This window comes from Crotalus tigris, unplaced genomic scaffold, assembly GCF_016545835.1.
Source record: "Crotalus tigris isolate CLP2741 ecotype Arizona unplaced genomic scaffold, ASM1654583v1 scf7180000017644.4837335, whole genome shotgun sequence".
Taxonomy (NCBI): domain Eukaryota; kingdom Metazoa; phylum Chordata; class Lepidosauria; order Squamata; family Viperidae; genus Crotalus; species Crotalus tigris.
In genome coordinates, this window is record NW_024096536.1 from 4792448 (window position 1) to 4811073 (window position 18626).

At 37.9% G+C, this 18626-nt stretch overlaps 1 protein-coding gene and 1 pseudogene across 1 annotated transcript in view; both read left to right on the plus strand.

Annotated features, from left to right (window-relative positions):
• The window catches only part of LOC120304729 (lebercilin-like protein), a 47735-nt gene that overhangs the window by 5534 nt on the left and 23575 nt on the right, over positions 1-18626 (plus strand). The window lies entirely within an intron of this gene.
• Positions 3673-11578, plus strand: LOC120304728 (annotated as a pseudogene).

The following is an 18626-nucleotide window of genomic DNA, read 5'->3' on the forward strand; positions in this document are numbered from 1 at the left end:
TTCAATCTCAACATTTAAGAGCAATTAGTAAAAATAAAAATGCAGATATTAACCTGTCTGATCTTTTGGCCACGCAGTCTAATAAAGTGCTGACTCTGAGATCGCTTCTCAGGACATTTCAGGAAGAAGAGCGCAGGGCTTCCAACAAGCTGAGAGAGGTTCAGGCAGAACTCTTAAAAACAAGGGATGCCTTGCGGGCGTTGCAGAAATTTTCTGAAGACAATTAACATCATATACCCAAAAATTGGAAGCAGTGATAAGAGAATCCAGGTAACGTGCAACTTACATTGCTTAGAACAACATAGCTGGGCTCTGGGAGAGCCCTATAAAGAAATGCTTTAAGCTGACTTGCTTCAGCATGCAGTAGGGACCGTTCCCTACAGGCACCATCCTCAAGTCTCCAAGATTCCTTTGATATTGAAATTAACAGAAAACCTGCTCAAGCAGGAACATCAATTTTGCACATACAAAATTTAGAAACAAGAACAGCTTCCTCAAAGCTCTAGTTTCCAATGAAATCTATTTGTATTCAGATTCTTAAATTGTTATCCAGCAATTAGAGACATAAATGTGCTGCATTTGGTTTCCCACTTCAGTTCTTTGGGAGTTTCTTATTTGCTGGAAGAGATAATAATTTCAAATGTCATTGGCAGAATTGTGGCTCGTTGCACAGTCAGCCAGATGTCCAGACTGGATTTGAATTTTCATCCACCTATCCAGGCCTTCTCAAGGACCTGGCAGATGCGTTATTACTATGCTTCAGCACACAGTCAGCCAGATGTTATACTGGATGTGGCTTTTTATCACCTACCAAGACCTTCCGAAGGGCCTGGGTATGTTTGATAGTGTTAAAGGTATTGTCACAGGATGGAACCTGTGCCAAGGAAAGCTGCCTTTGGCAACTGACTGAGGGTGGTTTTGTCAGTGCCGATGGTATTTAAGTGGTGTCCTAGTTGTTTTGGGATGGCATCCAAGTCACCTATTAATTTTGCTCTCTTTTGCTACAATAATTCTAATTCTGTTTACTGGTCTTTGAATTTTGTTATTTTCTCCAATTCTTTCTCTGCTTTTCTGCTGTCTACAAGAATTGTCATATCCTCTTTCTGGACATCATCATTCTTATTCTTATTCATTTGCCACTCAACTTATGGTTCAAGGTGACCACTAGCTAAAGGAGCAACTATGTCTTCATTTTTTCCTAGCAGCATATTACAGGTAATGGTCACCCAACAGCATTCACATAAAAATCCTTTAGTTTTCTTAGTTGTGTTTTTCTTAAAAACTGGATGGAAAAGGGAAAAATGCCCTGTTTGGAAAAATCTTACTGCAATTTAAAATTACACTATATCAGTTTCCTCTGACTTTTTGTTTGAAGTCTGTAATTAAATGCAGGTTTAAAAGCTTAAACACTAACTGGTATCTTCCTAAGAGAAAGTTACTTTTGGGATTGGAGAAAACTCCTGAGAAAACCATGGTCAGGCAAGAGAACAAATCAGTCAATCATCAAATAAATCAGCTCAGAGTTTTCACTCAAGGCACCAATGACCAGACTCAAATTATCCCACTTCGGACACATTATGCAAAGACCAAGCCCTCTGGAGAAGGTTCTAGCGCAAGGAAATGTGGAAGGGGAAAGAACAGGGTGACCCGCAGCAAAATGGATGGACTCGGTTACTGGAATGAAGAGTGCATCGTTGAAGAGTCTGAAGGACCAGATTACGAGCAGATAATGATGAGGTTGCTAAAAATCGATCAAAACTCCTTTCTTCTTCCAATTTTTATCACCTTGCCAAATGAACGTCCCCCGACGCTCCCCGGCCACACCGCGTTCGGCGTCCGTAGGAGCGGCGGGAGGACAGCCCGCCCGGCCCGGCTTCTTTCCCTGTGCGCTCTCTCTCTGGGTGGGGCGAGGCGAGGCGAGGCAGCGGGAAGGGACGGGAGGGGAAGGCCGACACAGCCCCAGGAGTCGCGGAGGCAGCCCGAAGAGCGGGTAGGAGAGAGAAGCCTGACGGCGCGAAAAACTCAATTTTGTGATCTTAGATTGTCCCAATAAACTTGTTCCCCTAACATGCATTTTACAGTTCTTTCTATCATATATAAATTTATACCCTCCATCAATTTACCCAGACCAAATTTCATTGTACTCGGTGGAGCCTACACTAAAGTAGGCATGCATATCTTTACATACTTTTTGGGGCTTGCTTGATAGGATAGATATTTACCAAGGAGAATTATAATATTTATAAAATGCTCTTAAAAAGTGGGTTTAATTTTGTTTTCTTTTTGATTAAATCAAGAAAAAGGAGCTGTTTCATAGGCCAGGATTTATTGAATGACTGCAGTGAGGAGCGGGAAGGAAACTGGAGATGACAGAGTTATGAAAACGCCTCCTTAACATCTGCCATCTTACCTTTTCCTTCCATTCAACTTTGCCTTACAAGTCCCATGATGCTCAGAGAAGAAGTTCTCTAGTTGCCATGGTAGCAAAGATCTAAACATCAACTTCTCTGCCAACGAAGCCCAAGAACTGGGTAACGTGAATAAACTGACCACGGGTAGAAGTCTCTGCCTGGCATCGTAGGAGGGAAGTGTAAACCCTGGATGCTTAGTGGGCACTTTGATTTCTGTTCTCTGGGCAATCGAGGAGTGCTTGTTTCGGGTTGTGGGTAAGCAAAGATAGCAACAGTTAAAGGGAAGCAAAAACACGTGGAAGATAAAGGACTGGTAGAAGAGCTCCTGCTAGGGACATGGAAAATGGAGCAGCTACATTTCCCCTCCAAGTTGAATTGTGCTGTCAACTTCCATTTTGTCCAGATTCCAGTCAGCAAAGTAGGCATTTGTACCACTGAGGCATTATCCATGGACATAATGGTGTGCCTCGCTGAAACCGTGCAATTCTCATAACACATTTTCCTATGTCCCACGTATTAAAGAACTGAAGTCAGAAATACCCCAAAATGTTAATGTTTATAAATGTTGTACAACAAAGGAATATTTAGAAACTATTTTTATGCATTTCATTTCTCCTTTCTATTTTATCTGTTTGTGTGTGTTATCTGCATGTTTAAATAACGTACCATGAAGATTTTGGTACTTAGCCCATAGACTCAGATTTTTTTCCATTTTATGTACCTTTTTTACACTTAATTTCTCATCCATGATAACTGAGCATTCACAATCTCTGCCTCAATTAGATTTTTTCTTTCCTCCTTTCATTTGTTTGTTCACACTTTTTTTATTTCTTTCAAAGGAAGTGAAACTATTTTTTTGCTTCTTTAGTTTTTAATTTGGTTTTAAATATATATTTAAATATATGTTGGGCTCAGAACCTTCTTTCCAACTGCTTTGTCATTTGTCTTTCTAAAAGTTGCCTTGATCATATTTTCTTATTTACGGATGAATTTATTTCAGCAATGGGGACTAACCTTTTTTTCTTTTTCATTCTCTTCCTGCAAAAATCCTCAGACTATTTTTTTATTTTTAAAACTGCTATATTTATCCCCACTTTTGTTCCTACGTTTATTATCCAAGGTCATTTTTCAATACTAACTCTCTTTTCTGCCTCTCTCTTTTCCTTAAGCCAGTTGCATATATGATACATAAGTAACATACAACTTTTCTCTCCTTAATTTCTTCTAAAAATCAGTTGGCTTACTCCAAGATAAGTGGATTACAAAACAGGGAAACTAATCTCTGCAAATGATCTTGAGCTATAGGTAGCTTCCCAGACGCTTTTTTCCACTTCTTCAACAACATCTCCTCCCAAGTGAATGAAGTAAGAAAACCAGAGTCTTCATTTTTCATTTTTGTGGTGGGGGCCTGGGGACAAAATGAGTGTTATAAGCCATGTAGGTCTTAAGAAACTATCCTTCAAACTAAAATTCCTCTTAGAAATAAGCCCTGCTCATTTCTGGAGTGCTTCTCTTGTTTGTCTGTTTATTCAGAATAGCTGTATGCAAAGGCTGTTTTTGCTCCCCGATCAAAAGAACTCAAACCCATCTGAAATAAGAGGTTTCAAGTAGGTAGGGATAACCAAAAGGCATTGTGCACCTATTTTCATTTTTCCACACCACATTTTAAAACGTACTTGTTTTTAAAACGGTGCCGGTTCTGCCAAAGAGCTGCAAACTGGCTGAATCCCACCATTGAAAGAAGGTGAATCTTGAATATTGGGGAGTTTCTGAATGAGCAAGGAATAACTTGCTACTTTTTTGATCTTCATTTATCAGGAACACTTTTTCTCTCTATCATGTTTTCCAAAAGTAGCTGGATGAAAGCTTGAGCAAGGGATTGGGATTGAAGACCTCTACGGTCAATTCCAACTCCATTCATCCATTAATTTGAATGTCAGTCCAGGCATTCTATGAAACGTAATACTATCATTTTAGTCTTATTTGCTCCATGAAAGAACTCAGGGCTCTGAAGGCATAATAAACATCAATTGTTTAAGAAGTGAATAATATAATGCAAGGGACCAAAATTGTGCTGATCTTTTTTGGTTCAGAATCAGAGCAAACAAATTTTAAACGTATTAGATCAGGGGTGTCAAAATGCCGGCCTGTGGACCAGATGCGTCATGCTGAAACCACAACCACCCCATTGCTGGCAATGGGAAAAAGTTGCAATATGTTGCGACACATCACGTGACGTTGTGAGTTTGACACCTGTATTAGATGAAGCCTTAATTAAATGTTGACATCATACACTGTTTCCTTGTCTGACTACAGTGTCATTTCCTCTGGGAAATTTAAAGTATTATTCACAGCCTTCCCTGCCATTGGTGGAATGATGGTTTCTTCAGATACATCCCTTCGTTATACCACCCAAGAGGAGAAGACATGTGGAGAATGTAGAAAAAGTGGAAGCTCAAACGATTCTCCAGGTAGGCTTAGTAAGAGCAACAAACACAGTAAAGCAGTAAAGACAGTAACTGTAGCAAAAATTCCAGCCAGTCTGGAAGTGCTCAACTTCACTGCTCCAATGACTTTAGTGATAATGTTTCAAGAACAGCTGTTGTGGCAGCAGCAACAGCATTTGTTCAGAAGAGAACAACTGTGGAACTTCTCTAAACTTCTATTACCACGATTTTCCCTCAGATTCCTCTGAAACCCCCACAAGCGAAGAGGGTGGCAGCTTCACCATTCCGTTGCTCCAGCAGCCAGAAACTACAGAATGGAACTTACCAGAGAAGAAAAAAGAAAACCATCTCCATGCAAAAGGTAAGAAAGCCATTGGTCACACAGAACACGCCTGCATTCAGTGTGGTTGGCAGATTACAACCGAACTAATTGCAGCTTGGCCTTTCCTGAAAAAGAAGCTGTTGTGCAATAAATACACTATTGTGAGTAGACTGACACTTCTATACTTCGGAAAGTATACTATATTTTTGGAAGTCACACAAATGTTATTAAAAGTATTTAAACTGTATTGATTTGAACACTCTCGGTCAGTAATTCTTCCTTCCAGGTTATAGGGGTTGTGTTGATGGGTACAATTCACCAGTCATTGGTGACAGGAATAGTTCACCATTGTCATGGTCATACAGATGTCAGTGTCACATGATTTCAATAATTACACTAAGGGACGGGGAGTGGGGTCCAGAAAAAGAAAAGGAGTTTGCAAATTTGAGTGGTCACTCTTACATTTTTTTTGACTCCATTACTTTCAGTATTTTATCAGTATTTAGATATGGTGTGTATTTGTGTGTGTGTGTGTGTGTGTCTATCAATCCATCTGTCTATGCAGTTTTGTATAGTGCTTAGGGTGCTGACCTAGCAATCCTGCTTTAGGCACGAATGACTAAGGAGTTCTAGGAATAGAAGTCCATGCAACGTAAAGTTGTCTAAATACTCTTTTAGCATAGTATGTGAGTATAGCAGTTATGAAAGCTAATATTATGAGAGTTCAAGTATAATTTTCAGAATAGATTGATCAATAAATAGTTGCATCAGAGATTGACTCAATAAAAATAAGCAGATCCATGCAGTGAATACCTATTTGAGCATTTGGCTCTGAAGCTTACGTAAAGGTAATGTGATTCTTACTTTGCTCAATCTTATATGCCATCTTGATATTTCTTTAATGTAGGAGGTAAAACATTGCCTAAAAAGAAACATCAGCAGAAGACCACATTGACGACTGACCATAACGTGGCTTCCCGTCTATTGTTAGCAACAGACCACAACATTAAAGAACTGAAAAATGAAGTGGCTGTTGTGCGGAATAAACTGGAGACATTTATACTGTGGAAAATAAAATCTTGAAGCGTCTTCAGTCTCAACATTTAAAAGCAATTAGTAAACATAAAATGCAGAGATTAACCTTCCTGATCTTTTGGCCACGCAGTCTAATGAAGTGCTGACTCTGAGATCGTTTCTCAGGACATCTCAGGAAAAAGAGCGTAGGGCTTCCAACAAGCTGAGAGAGGTTGAGGCAGAACTGTTAAAAACAACGGACACCTTGCGGGCGTTGAAGAAACTTTCTGAAGAGAAGAAACTTGAAGACAGAGAAGACCTAAAGCGTAAATTAACATCATATACCCAAAAATTGGAAGCCAGTGACAAGAGAATCCAGGTAACGTGCAAGTTACATTGCTTAGAACAACGTAGCTCGGCTCTGGGAGAGCCCTGTAAAGAAATGCTTTAAACTGACTTGCTTCAGCCTCCAGTACGCACCATTCCCTACAGGAACCATCCTCAAGTCTCCAAGATTCCTTTGATATTGAAATTAACAGAAAACCTGCTCAAGGAGGAACATCAATTTTGCACATACAAAATTTAGAAACAAGAACAGCTTCCTCAAAGCTCTAGTTTCCAATGAAATCTATTTGTATTCAGCAATTAGAGACATAGATGTGCTGCATTTGGTTTCCCGCTTCATTCTTTGCAAAACTATTATCAAACGTTATTGCTAGAATACTTTTTACCAAGCTTTACCAATAAAACATAATAGTGATAGGCTGTGAACAGTCTAGCTTTAATTTCCTGACACAGACTAGCTTGTCTAGCTGTATGACTTTTTACCAATGACTTCTTTCTTCCACCCAGCTCTAGGAAAATAGATACAATAGGATCTTTTGGTATAATGCCAGCTTTTCACAAAGCTTGTATCAGTTCTGAAAGACAAAGAGAAGCTGCACAACTATGTAATCAGGCAGTTTTTAGGGAAAAGTTTTCTTACCAATCAATAAAATCAAAATCTCTCTATATATTACAAAAATGTAGATATAGATTATTTTCCATATTTTTCTTTCACAAGGTGAACCGATTCCCATTTCAAAAATTGTGATATTATAACTGAGATAGAGATTTTCATCTTTTTGGAAACATTTGCTAAAATTTCAGTTGCTTTCTCTAATTTCCAATTCAGTATTGTATGATTGTAAATATTGGCTAATCATATTGATGGTTTATTTCTAATCTGCTCAGGATCTAGAAAAGCAGATGTCGTTGAATACTACTTTCTTTAATCATCAGTTAGCAGTTGCGAAGAAAATGACAACTGAAGCTCAGTCAAGCACTGCAAATTTACAACTAGAAATCGAGTCGCTGAAGCTGAAACTTAAGGTATTTAAAAGCTTAAATTAAAACTCTCTTACTACAGAAGGCATCCAAGGTGCTATTCACAAAATGATCATTTGAGGTAAGTCTATTTCTTTCTCTGGGACTTCCCTTCAGCCTGTAGCTATCTAAAGCAGTGGTTCTCAACCTTTCTAATGCCGCGACCCCATAATACAGTTCCCCATGTTGTAGTGACCCCCAACCACTTATACATCACCGGGTGCCAGGGGCATGGCCAAACAAAAGGGGGAAAAATGGCGGACTGCATTGTTTGGCAACCCCCATGAAATGATCATTCGATCCCAAATGGGGTCCCGACCCACAGGTTGAGAACCACTGATCTAAAGTATAGATTGCAGAAATGTATTAATTTATGTTAGGACATTTGCACTTTACCATTTGTAGGAAAAAAATACTACTTGAAAAGTATATCCCAACATGAAAATAATATGCTTTTTAAAGATGGTAATCATGGCCTGTATTGATAGAAAATTGAGAAACAGTTTATTTTAAAATTGTAATTATAAGACATATTTAATACTATATACTTTGTTAATGTCATATCTATTTTGTATCAAAATATTTTGGAAGGATCTTTAAGGTCAAATTAAATTAATGGTTTATGAATTATAAAAATAGAAAAATCTGGTCAAAAACTTTACAGTTATAGAAAAAAAGGATACTTATGCTTCAGAATATTAACAAAAGGAATTATTTGGCCAAATTATACAGCAGCAAATATTTAAAATACAGATCAATGTGAGATATTTGCGGGAGTTAGGCAGTAAAATGTATGATCTGTGAAGAACTGACATTTATAAAATAAACTATATTATCAACATAAATTGAATAATGCATTTCTTTAGGAAAGAGAACGAGAACTAAGCATAACAAATATTTATGCACGCCGGATGGATAAAAGTCAGTCAGAGAAAGCTGATTCCTGTTTTTCTCCAAAAGGTAGCACAGAGTTTCTTTCATACTTTCTTGTGAAATAAAAATATGATAATTCTTTTGACTCATCAAAAATATTTCCAATCCTGGCTCTATTTTCTTTTTTAATATGGCAATACTGCATTTTGTGATCTCATTATTTAATGGTCACCAATACTGATTAAACAGGATCATTCTCATAATTCTCTCTAGATGTGAGAAATAAGGGCAAAGAGTTTTATGGATATTTACTAAGAAATCCAAATCCACTTTCCTAACACTGATGTCTCTCATGCATATGACATGTTTATCTATTTATTGGCTTTTCATAGTTGTTAAAGTCAGCAAAGCTATCCAGGTAAATATCAGCCTAAAACCCAGGACTCTTGGGAAGGGTGAGCCTGAAGGAAGTCGAATGACCTTCCACGAGGTATGGAACAGCTGAACAAGCCTTTTATCGTTCTTAACTTCTGATCCTTTGTAAGTTTTGTTTCTGCTGATAATTTCCTTCTTGTAACATGCATCTTATAGTAAGATTTTTGGAGAGGTTCTTTTGCAGACAATTGATAACTATGTTATAAACATAACTTTGTTGCTGAAAAAAAAGCTAAAAGATACAGCTTTAAAATTTCTTGAATTAGTAGGAAATCCTTGGGATAGTTAAGAAAATGTTTTACTAAGAACTAGTTAAAACATGGGACAATCCATGGATTGTGAGACTGACAGTTTTAACACTATCCACTTTTGGAAAGCCCTTAAAATACGGTTTTGTCAGCAGGCTTGGTGATCCTACCGAAATGGGGAGCAAGAATGGCTATGTAATATGTAGGATTGTAAATGAACTCTTAAAAGCCTTTGATTATATTTGTAGTTTTTACATTGTTTTTAATGGCTTATAATGACTTTGAGTGAATGTTGTGTGTTGCCCAGTCACATGCATGAGACAGGGAGCTTTATAAATATGTTAAAGAAAGAAATAAAAGATTCCTGAAGTCCTCTTTATCTCTCTTTCCTGGCTTGTCTTTGATCCGTATAGGGCAGGGGTGTCAAACTGCTGGCCCACAAGCCGGATGCGTCATGTTGAAATTGCGCGCACCCCATTGCTGGCAATAGGAAAAAAAAGTCACGATACGTCACAACACATCATGTGACCTTGCGAGTTTGACACCCCTGGTATAGGGCTTATTGTGCTAGCAATCGTTGCTTTTTTCCTTTCTTTATAAGCTTTGACCGTGCCCATTTTCAAGGCAAATACAGCTCTGAATATCTCCCTAAATTTTTAACAACTTTTCTAGTGAAGACAGTACATTAAAAACTTTGCTATTGTTGAAGGCATTGGGGGATGTGGTAAGGTGATACCTCTGAAAAAATGACCCAATGGGTCACCGGTTCTCTGATATTAATTAAAATGCTGAATAGGACAAGAGAGATGTACATAAAATCCACCTTGACTCACAATACCCTAGGCAACTGTTTTTCAGTGAATATCAATTAAATAATCTGGAGTTTCTATTCAAAAGAAATATTGGAGGAAATAAGGAAGTCTTGAAAAAAACGTGAGATCTAACAAATAATTTTTAAAAAATCACTTATTTATTTATGTTTTCCTAACTTGGATTATAATTTAAATCTATGTTAATACAACATTGGGAGAGCTTAGATAGATACCTTATTAGATGGAGTAAAATGAAACAAAGGACGATGACTATAGATAAATCTGCAGTTGATGTGTAAGGGAGGCTATTAATGAAGATTTAATTTATCACTTACATACACAAAAGATAATATGGTCTTATATGTTTTTTTCTGTGACTTTTTAGGAATTGAAAGCCAACATTGAACCTGAAACAGGAGTTCATCTCCCTGAAATATTACCTGTGCACAACATTTCAAATGGGACATTCATGGGTAAAAAGCATAACTGACTATTAAAAAAACAATCACAAGACATACCTTTGCTTAAGGATTCAAACAGAGTCGTATAATACTTTATTTTATTTTACAAGTGCTCTGTGTTGCTGTGAATAATGTCTATTCTTCAGAAGAAATACAGAACTTGGCATGTTTCCTGGACAATTTATTTAAACTGAAGATGCCACTTTAAGTAATTTGTAAGAGTAGATAGAATAATGTGCTTTTGTTACTATTGTTTGTCTAACAGATAATGCATATTCCTAAATAGTTACTGTTGAAATAACATTTTTTTCAGGATTACAAAGTGAAGAGATCGAATCAAGGATAGAAGAAAACATCCAGTATGAAAAGAGAGAAAGACAGAAGAGCAGGAGGGAAAGGCAAGGGTTGGACTTATTTGAAGAAGAATTTAATAAATTAAAGGCTGAACCATCATTTTTTCCTATAAATCACAATTTGGAAGTTGCAATGGAAAAAGAGGAAAACAAAGCAGATAAGGAGGCAAAAGAAGCTATTTGTAAGGAAGTAATAACAGCAATACCAAGGCATAGACCATCCACCTTGAAAAAACACTATGTATTTACAGAAGCCACTGAAAATTTGCATCAGGGATATCCCTCAACTGGTCCCTTAGTCAAACCAAGGATGCCATGCAGTGGAAGACCAAGAAACCGGCAACAGGGTGAATTAACCCACTTTTTGGAAGATCCTGTCACCAATTATGAGCCCTCATTTGCTAAATTTCCAAACGAAAGACCAAAGGACAAGACTTCAACTCCCGGTGAAGAAACCACACCGAAGATACCGCCAGAAAAGAAAAGGCTTCTGTTGGAAAAACTGTTTGGTTCAAATAGCATATTTAGCAAATGATGGCTTGTATTATGTTATTCCTATCAAGCGGATAGATATTAGATAATAGAGATCAGAGAGTATTAGAACTAGGACATATTACATAGTAGATAGAGGATAGTATAAGAACTAGGATATATTAGATAACAGATATTAGATAGTATTAGAATTAAGCGATATTAAATAGTAGATATTAGTATTAGAACTAGGATATATTATAATAGTGGATATTAGTATTCGAACTAGGATATATTACTTAGTGGATATTAGTACTAGAATTAGGATATATTAGATAGTAGATATTACATAGAATTAGAACTAAGCAATATTAGGTATTAGATATTAGTGTTAGAATTAGAATATATTAGATAATATAAAAACTAGGAGATATTAGAAGTTTCTGTAGTTACTGTTTTAATAAGCATCACAAAAGAACTGTATTTTGTGAACATTTTGCACATTTTTAATAAAACATATATAAAAGGAATTTTGAAAAAGATGTTTTATGACATGCTCATCAAATTGTACTTCTAAACAAGATTTCCTTGAAGCCTCTTTCTTTCCTATTTGAAATGAATAAAGGAGAATATTTCTTTGCTGTTTATAATTAATAGTGGCATTTCACCACACGAGGGAGCCAGCATCTGTAATCTAATTATATTTACTATACCATGTGGAATTAATGTTATAAACTTAATTTTTAAATTTAAGTTATATTTTGGGGCAATGGCTAAACGTAAGAGAAATGAAAGAACTGAAAGAAGATTATCAGGAGAAGCCAAATCTTCAAGTGCTTTGTGGGATGAACATCCAGCAAAAACACATGAAGTAATTCAGGCAATGGGAACAAAGCTTGAATTGCATTCTCACCACTGAGCCATGATGACACAGCAGGTAGAATCCAGTAACACAGGCTAACTGTCCACAGCCTGGAGTTCAATCCTAACAGGGCTCAAGGTTGACTCAGCCTTCTGAAGTCGCTAAAAGGAGGACCCAGATTGTTGGCGGCAACATGCTGACTCCGTAAACCACTTAGAGAGGGCTGTAAAGAACTATGAAGTGGTATATAAGTCTAAGTGCAAGCAGTGAAATAAGTTATGTATGACTGCAACCATTTTGCTGAGTCATGTCACTGGGACTAATTGTACAGCTGGGATATTAAGATAGGAAAGCTTGGGGAATTTCAAAGTGGCCGGAGAGGGGGTGGAGAGAGAGAGAGGGAGAGAAAGTGATTGGGGGGCACATCTTTAGTCAAGGGCTTTGAACTTGGAGCAGCATCACTCCTTTCTTAAAGAGCAATCAAGTAGCTTCCGAAGACTTCTATGGAGAAGCACTGCATATGCTTACCACAAACATTGCCACAAAACCATTAATCACTATTTTGACACGAGAGACAGACTTGCCGGAACAAGCGGGGCTGCTGCGTCTAGTGGGCACAAAAACGCAGAGGGTCAGTGACAGTGCAGCAGATTGGCAAGCAGAGAGAATCCCCAGGGCATCTCCACTTCTCCTAAGCTCAGCTGGTCTCTCCTCCTTTCCCCCACCTCAGTTCCTTGGCTCTCGGCTATTTCCAGAACTGAAGAACCAAGAGATGATTGATTTGTGAGAGACTTCAACTCTTCATCACTTTAGATTGACGTGTTAGCAGTCTTTCAAAGGCCAGGGCCTTGCAAAACACCAATCATTGCAGGTTGCTGGAGTGGATGTGGGGGCAGAAAGAGGAGGCACAAGAGGAGGACAAGGAGAATCTATTTCCTTAAGGATTGGTAAGACAAAAACTGGTCTTGACAGTTTTTTCTTAAATCAGGGCATTCAAGGATCTTCCTTACTCTTCAGGTGAGAAGAAAATTCTCCAAGATGTAAAATCCTGAAAGATATGTTCTACACTGCCTTAAAAAATAAAAGGACAATATGGTTTTCAAGGGCTTCAATCTAGTTCCATATTCTTCTTGGTTTCTAAATATCTAGTAAAAAAAAATAGATACTTCAAATTCTACAGAAGATCGATACTTTTCAGAGTCGATGGTACAAGTAATCAATTTCTCTGAGAGCAAAGAAAGGATGGCTGCTCTTTCGTTGCTTGACATATTTGAAGTAGTAGAAGAAAAGGAATATGGAGGATTAAATCGCAGACTTTACAGGAATTCTTGGAGAAATAACAATCATTAAAGTCAGGACAGCAACATTTGCCCATACAACATTTGCCCATACTGTAATTTTGTCAGCTCAAGTCAAACCCTGTTTGATGGCACCTAATTAATTAATTGAGAGTACAGAGTCACCCTTTTTCTGCTTTGGGCAAGAAGCTAGCTAAGTGACCTTGAGCCAGTCATTCCTCTCACTCCAAAGAAGGAGACAATGGCAAAACATTTCTGAAAATCCTTGCCAAGAAAACTACAGGGATTCTCCAGGAGATCTCCGAGAATTGGAAATAATTGGATGAAATAAAAATAAAATGACTTTTATGGACATAATTGGATGAAATAAAAGTAAAATGACTTTTATGACTCTCCTGATGAGAGTACATTCCAGTAAATGTTCTTTCAGCATATGTCTACTTGTCCTCACCTGAATCTTGGGGCTAAGGCATCCCAAGTATGAGCTTAGGTAATCTGCTACTAGGGCTTTTGTGATTGCTTGATCATATCTTCAATCACCCCTTGCAAACAAAGTGGGTTGCATTGATGAAAATGGAGGAAGCCCCGGCAATGAAGTATTTAGAGTTACCAATTCTGTGACTGCTATTGGCTTTGTCAATATGGTCCTGCCTGGCCCCTTTTCTGGTCTCTAACTACTGCTCTTCATGTTCATTCTTGTTTTGCCAGTGTGGGAAACTAAATTGTGGTGTAATTCACCTTTTTAAAAAATGATGTTCAGAAAGAAGTACAAAAGAATTCTAAAAAGTGTCAGTATGTCAGTTGGTAAAAGTCTTGAACAAGGTGGTTGATGGTAACTGGGACTTGGAATACAAATGCTAAATCCATGTCTTAAAGATATTGATAGTCCTTGGTTAATAACAGCAATTAGAGCCAGAATTTCCATTGCTAAGCAACATGATTTTACAGCGCGACATTACATGATTACACTGCCTAGTAATAGCCGCTTAAATTGCTGTCATTAAGTGAAACCTGCACTGTCATTAAGCATGATATTACGTGGTTCCCATTTGCAACCTTCTGCTGCCTTCCCCAATGTCTTTGCTTGTCAGAGGTCAGCACTGAAGGTCACAAACGGCAATCACATGACCATAGCATGCTGAAACATCGAAGTGCAATCCAATCACTAAGCACCTAGATTGTGATTATGTGATTAGAAAGGTGCTCTCCCAGCTGCAACTATGAGGACAGGTCATCAATTCCCATTCATTCAGCACCATGTATGTACTGCTCCCATAGTTCTTATCAAACTGAGATGAAATCTGGATAAATTGGAGTCTTAGATGCAGGGGGGGGTGAAGGGATAAGAAAACAGAAAAAAGAAAAGGAGTCATCTTGTTTTTCTTGACCTCAACAGCCAATAAAATTGCTTTCTAGTAATCATTGGTTACATTTTACTTTTGATGAAATTAAAACATTCCTCCAGTTACAACTATATTATTGTGGCGCGTTGCATAGTCAACCAGATGTCCAGACTGGATTTGGAAGTTTCATTCACCTATCCAGTCCTTCTCAAGGACATGGCAGAGGCGTTATTACTATGCTTCAGCACACAGTCAGCCAGACGTTAAACTGGATGTGGCATTTTATCACCTACCAAGTCCTTCCGAAGGGCCTGAAGTAGACAAGAATATGTGTTACGTAGTGTTAAAGGTATTGTCACAGGATGGAACCTGTGCCAAGCAAAGCTGCCTTTGGCAACTGACTGAGGGTGATTTTGTCAGTGCTAATGGTATTTAAGTGGTGCCTAGTTGTTTTGGGATGGCATCCAAGCCACCTATTAATTTTGATCTGTTTTGCTACAATAATTCTAATTCTGTTTACTGGTCTTTGAATTTTGTTATTTTCTCCAATTCTTTCTCTGCTTTTCTGCTGTCTACAAGAATTGTCATATCCTCTTTCCGGACATCATCCTTCTTATTCTTATTCATTTGCCAGCCAACTTACGGTTCAAGATGACAACTAGCTAAAGGAGCAACTTTGTCTTCATTTTTTCCTAGCAGCATATTACAGGTAATGGTCACCCAACAGCATTCACATAAAAACCCTTTAGTTTTCTTAGTTGTGTTTTTCTTAAAAACTGGATGGAAAGGGGAAATTTTCCTATGGCTTACTTTAAATGCTCTGTTTGGAAAAATCTTACTGCAATTTAAAATTACATATATCAGTCTCCTCTGACTTTTTGTTTGAAGTCTGTAATTAAATGCAGGTTTAAAAACTTAAACACTAACTGGTATCTTCCGAAGAGAAAGTTACTTTTGGGATTGGAGAAAACTCCTGAGAAAACTGTGGTCAGCCAAGAGAACAAATCAGTCAATCATCAAATAAACCAGCTCAGAGTTTTCATTCAAGGCACCAATGACCAGACTCAAATTATCCCACTTTGGACACATTGTGCAAAGACCAGGCCCTCTGGAGAAGGTTCTAGTGCAAGGAAATGTGGAAGGGGAAAGAACAGGGTGACCCGCAGCAAAGTGGATGGACTCTGTTACTGGAGTGAAGAGTGCATCGTTGGAGGGCCTAAAGGACCAGATTATGAGCAGATAATGATGAGGTTGCTAAAAATCGATCAAAACTCCTTTCTTCTTTCAATTTATCACTTTCCAAATGAACACTTCTGAAAAATGTGAAAAATTCAATTTTATGATCTTAGATTGTCCAATTAAAGTTGTTCCCCTAACGTGCATTTTACAATGCTTTTCATCCTGTATAAATTTATACCCTCCATCAATTTACCCAGACCAAATTTCATTGTACTCGGTGGAGCCTACACTAAAGTTGGCGTGCATATCTTTACATACATTTTTGGGCTTGTTTGATAGGATAGATATTTACCATGGAGAATTATAATATTTATAAAATTCTTTAAAAATTTTTGTTTTAATTCTGTTTACTTTTTCATTAAATCAGGAAAATGGAACTGGTCCTCTTTCATAGGCCAGGATTGAGGATTGAGTAGAAAAACATAATTTACTGAATAACTGCAGTGAGGAGCGGGAAGGAAACTGGAGATGACAGAGTTATAAAAACGTCTCCTTAACGTCTGCCATCTTACCTTTTCCTTCCATTCAACTTTGCCTTACAAGTCCCATGATGCTCAGAGAAGAAGTTCTCTAGTTGCCATGGTAGCAAAGATCTAAACATCAACTTCTCTGCCAACGAAGCCCAAGAACTGGGTAACGTGAATAAACTGACCACGGGTAGAAGTCTCTGCCTGGCATCGTAGGAGGGAAGTGTAAACCCTGGATGCTTAGTGGGCACTTTGATTTCTGTTCTCTGGGCAATCGAGGAGTGCTTGTTTCGGGTTGTGGGTAAGCAAAGATAGCAACAGTTAAAGGGAAGCGAAAACACGTGGAAGATAAAGGACTGGTAGAAGAGCTCCTGCTAGGGACATGGAAAATGGAGCAGCTACGTTTCCCCTCCAGGTTGAATTGTGCTGTCAACTTCTCTTATGTCCATTGTTTGGCTCGCTGAAACCGTGCAATTCTAACAACACATTTTCCTATGTCACCCATATTTAATTAGATGATTAAAGAACTGAAGTCAGAAATACCCCAAAATGATAGTGTTTATAAATATTTAGAAACTATTTTTAAAGCTTTTTATCTTCTTTATATTTTGTCTGTGTATGTTTGTTATCTGCATTTTTCAATAATGTACAGAGAATTTGGCACTTAGTCTAGAGTCTCAGATCTTTTCCCATATTGTTAAAATAATTTAATGTTCCTTTTTATAGTTTTATTTCTCATCCGTGATAACTGAGCGCTAACTGCACAACCTCTTCCTCAAATAGTTTTTTTCTTTTTCTCCTTTCATTTCTTTTTTATCCCTTTTAAAAGAAGTGAAACTTCGTTTTTCACTTCTTTATTTTTTAATTTTGTTTTAAACATATATTTAAATATATGTTGTGCTCAGAAACTAATTTTTGACCTTGATTTATCAGGAAAATATTTTCTCTCTATGATGTTTTCCAAAAGTAGCTGGGGGAAGGAAATAATATTTCAACTCTTGAGCAGGGGGTTGGACGGGAAGACCTTTAACGTCCTTTCCAACTCCGTTATTCTGTTATTCAAATGTCAATAAAGGTAGTTTGTGAAATGTATTTTATTTCTTTATTGTAGTCTTTATTTTAGTCTTTTTAGCTCCCTTAAATGACTCAGGGCACTGGTGGCATTGCATATTGCATTCTGTGAATGAGAATGTTAAGAAAATAACATATTAATTAATGAACACATCAGTTCTTTAAGAAGTGAATAATATAATACAAGGGACCAAAACTGTGTTGATCTTTTTAGGCATAGAATCAGAGCAAGCAACATTTAAATGTATTAGATGAAGCCTTAAGTAAATGTTGACATCATACATTGTTTCTTTCATTATAGTGCAATTTCCTTTGGGAAATTTAAAGCATAATTGACAGTCTTTCCTGCCATTGGTGGAACGATGCCTTCTGATGACTCATCCCTTCATCATACCGTCCAAGGTAATAAGACATGTGGAGAATGTAGAAAAAGTGGAAGCTCAAATGATTCTCCAAGTAGGCTTAGTAAGACCAACAAACACAGTAAAGAGAGTAACTGTAGCAAAAGTTCCAGCCAGTCTGGAAGTGCTTAGCTTAACTTTTCCAATGACTTTTGTGATAATGCTTCAAGAAAGGCTGTTAAGGGCAGCAACAATAGCATTTGTCCAGAAGAGAAGGGGTGTTGTCTTACCTGAACACCTTTTCTCAGTACAGAGCTGTAGCATCCACCAATGGGTTTTCTCTGTCTGCCTGCTCTTGAGACCAAGTTAGACAAACTTGACATGCCCCCTGTTTCTAGGAGATCCAGTCTTGACGAGGGCGAAAGTGGCTGATGGTAGAACTAGGTGTTGGCTCTCAGACCCCTAACTCCAGCCTAACTGACCTAAGGGGTGGGTGTGGATTCTCAATCTCCATACTGAGAAAAGGTGATAGGTAAGACAAAACCCCTTCTCCAGTACAGGAGATGGAGAATCCACCAATGGGACATACCAAAGCCTCATTGTCCCAGTGGGTAGGAAACAGATAAGGCCAGCTCTACATTCCCAGAGACCACCTGCTGGAGGTCCCTCCGACCAAAGGAGGCATCCGCTGAAGCGAAGCAGTCAATCCTATAATGGCGTACAAATGGAGAAGGCGAGGATGATGTGGCAGCCCTGCAAATGAATGGACGCCTGACTGGCCCATGCCACAGAG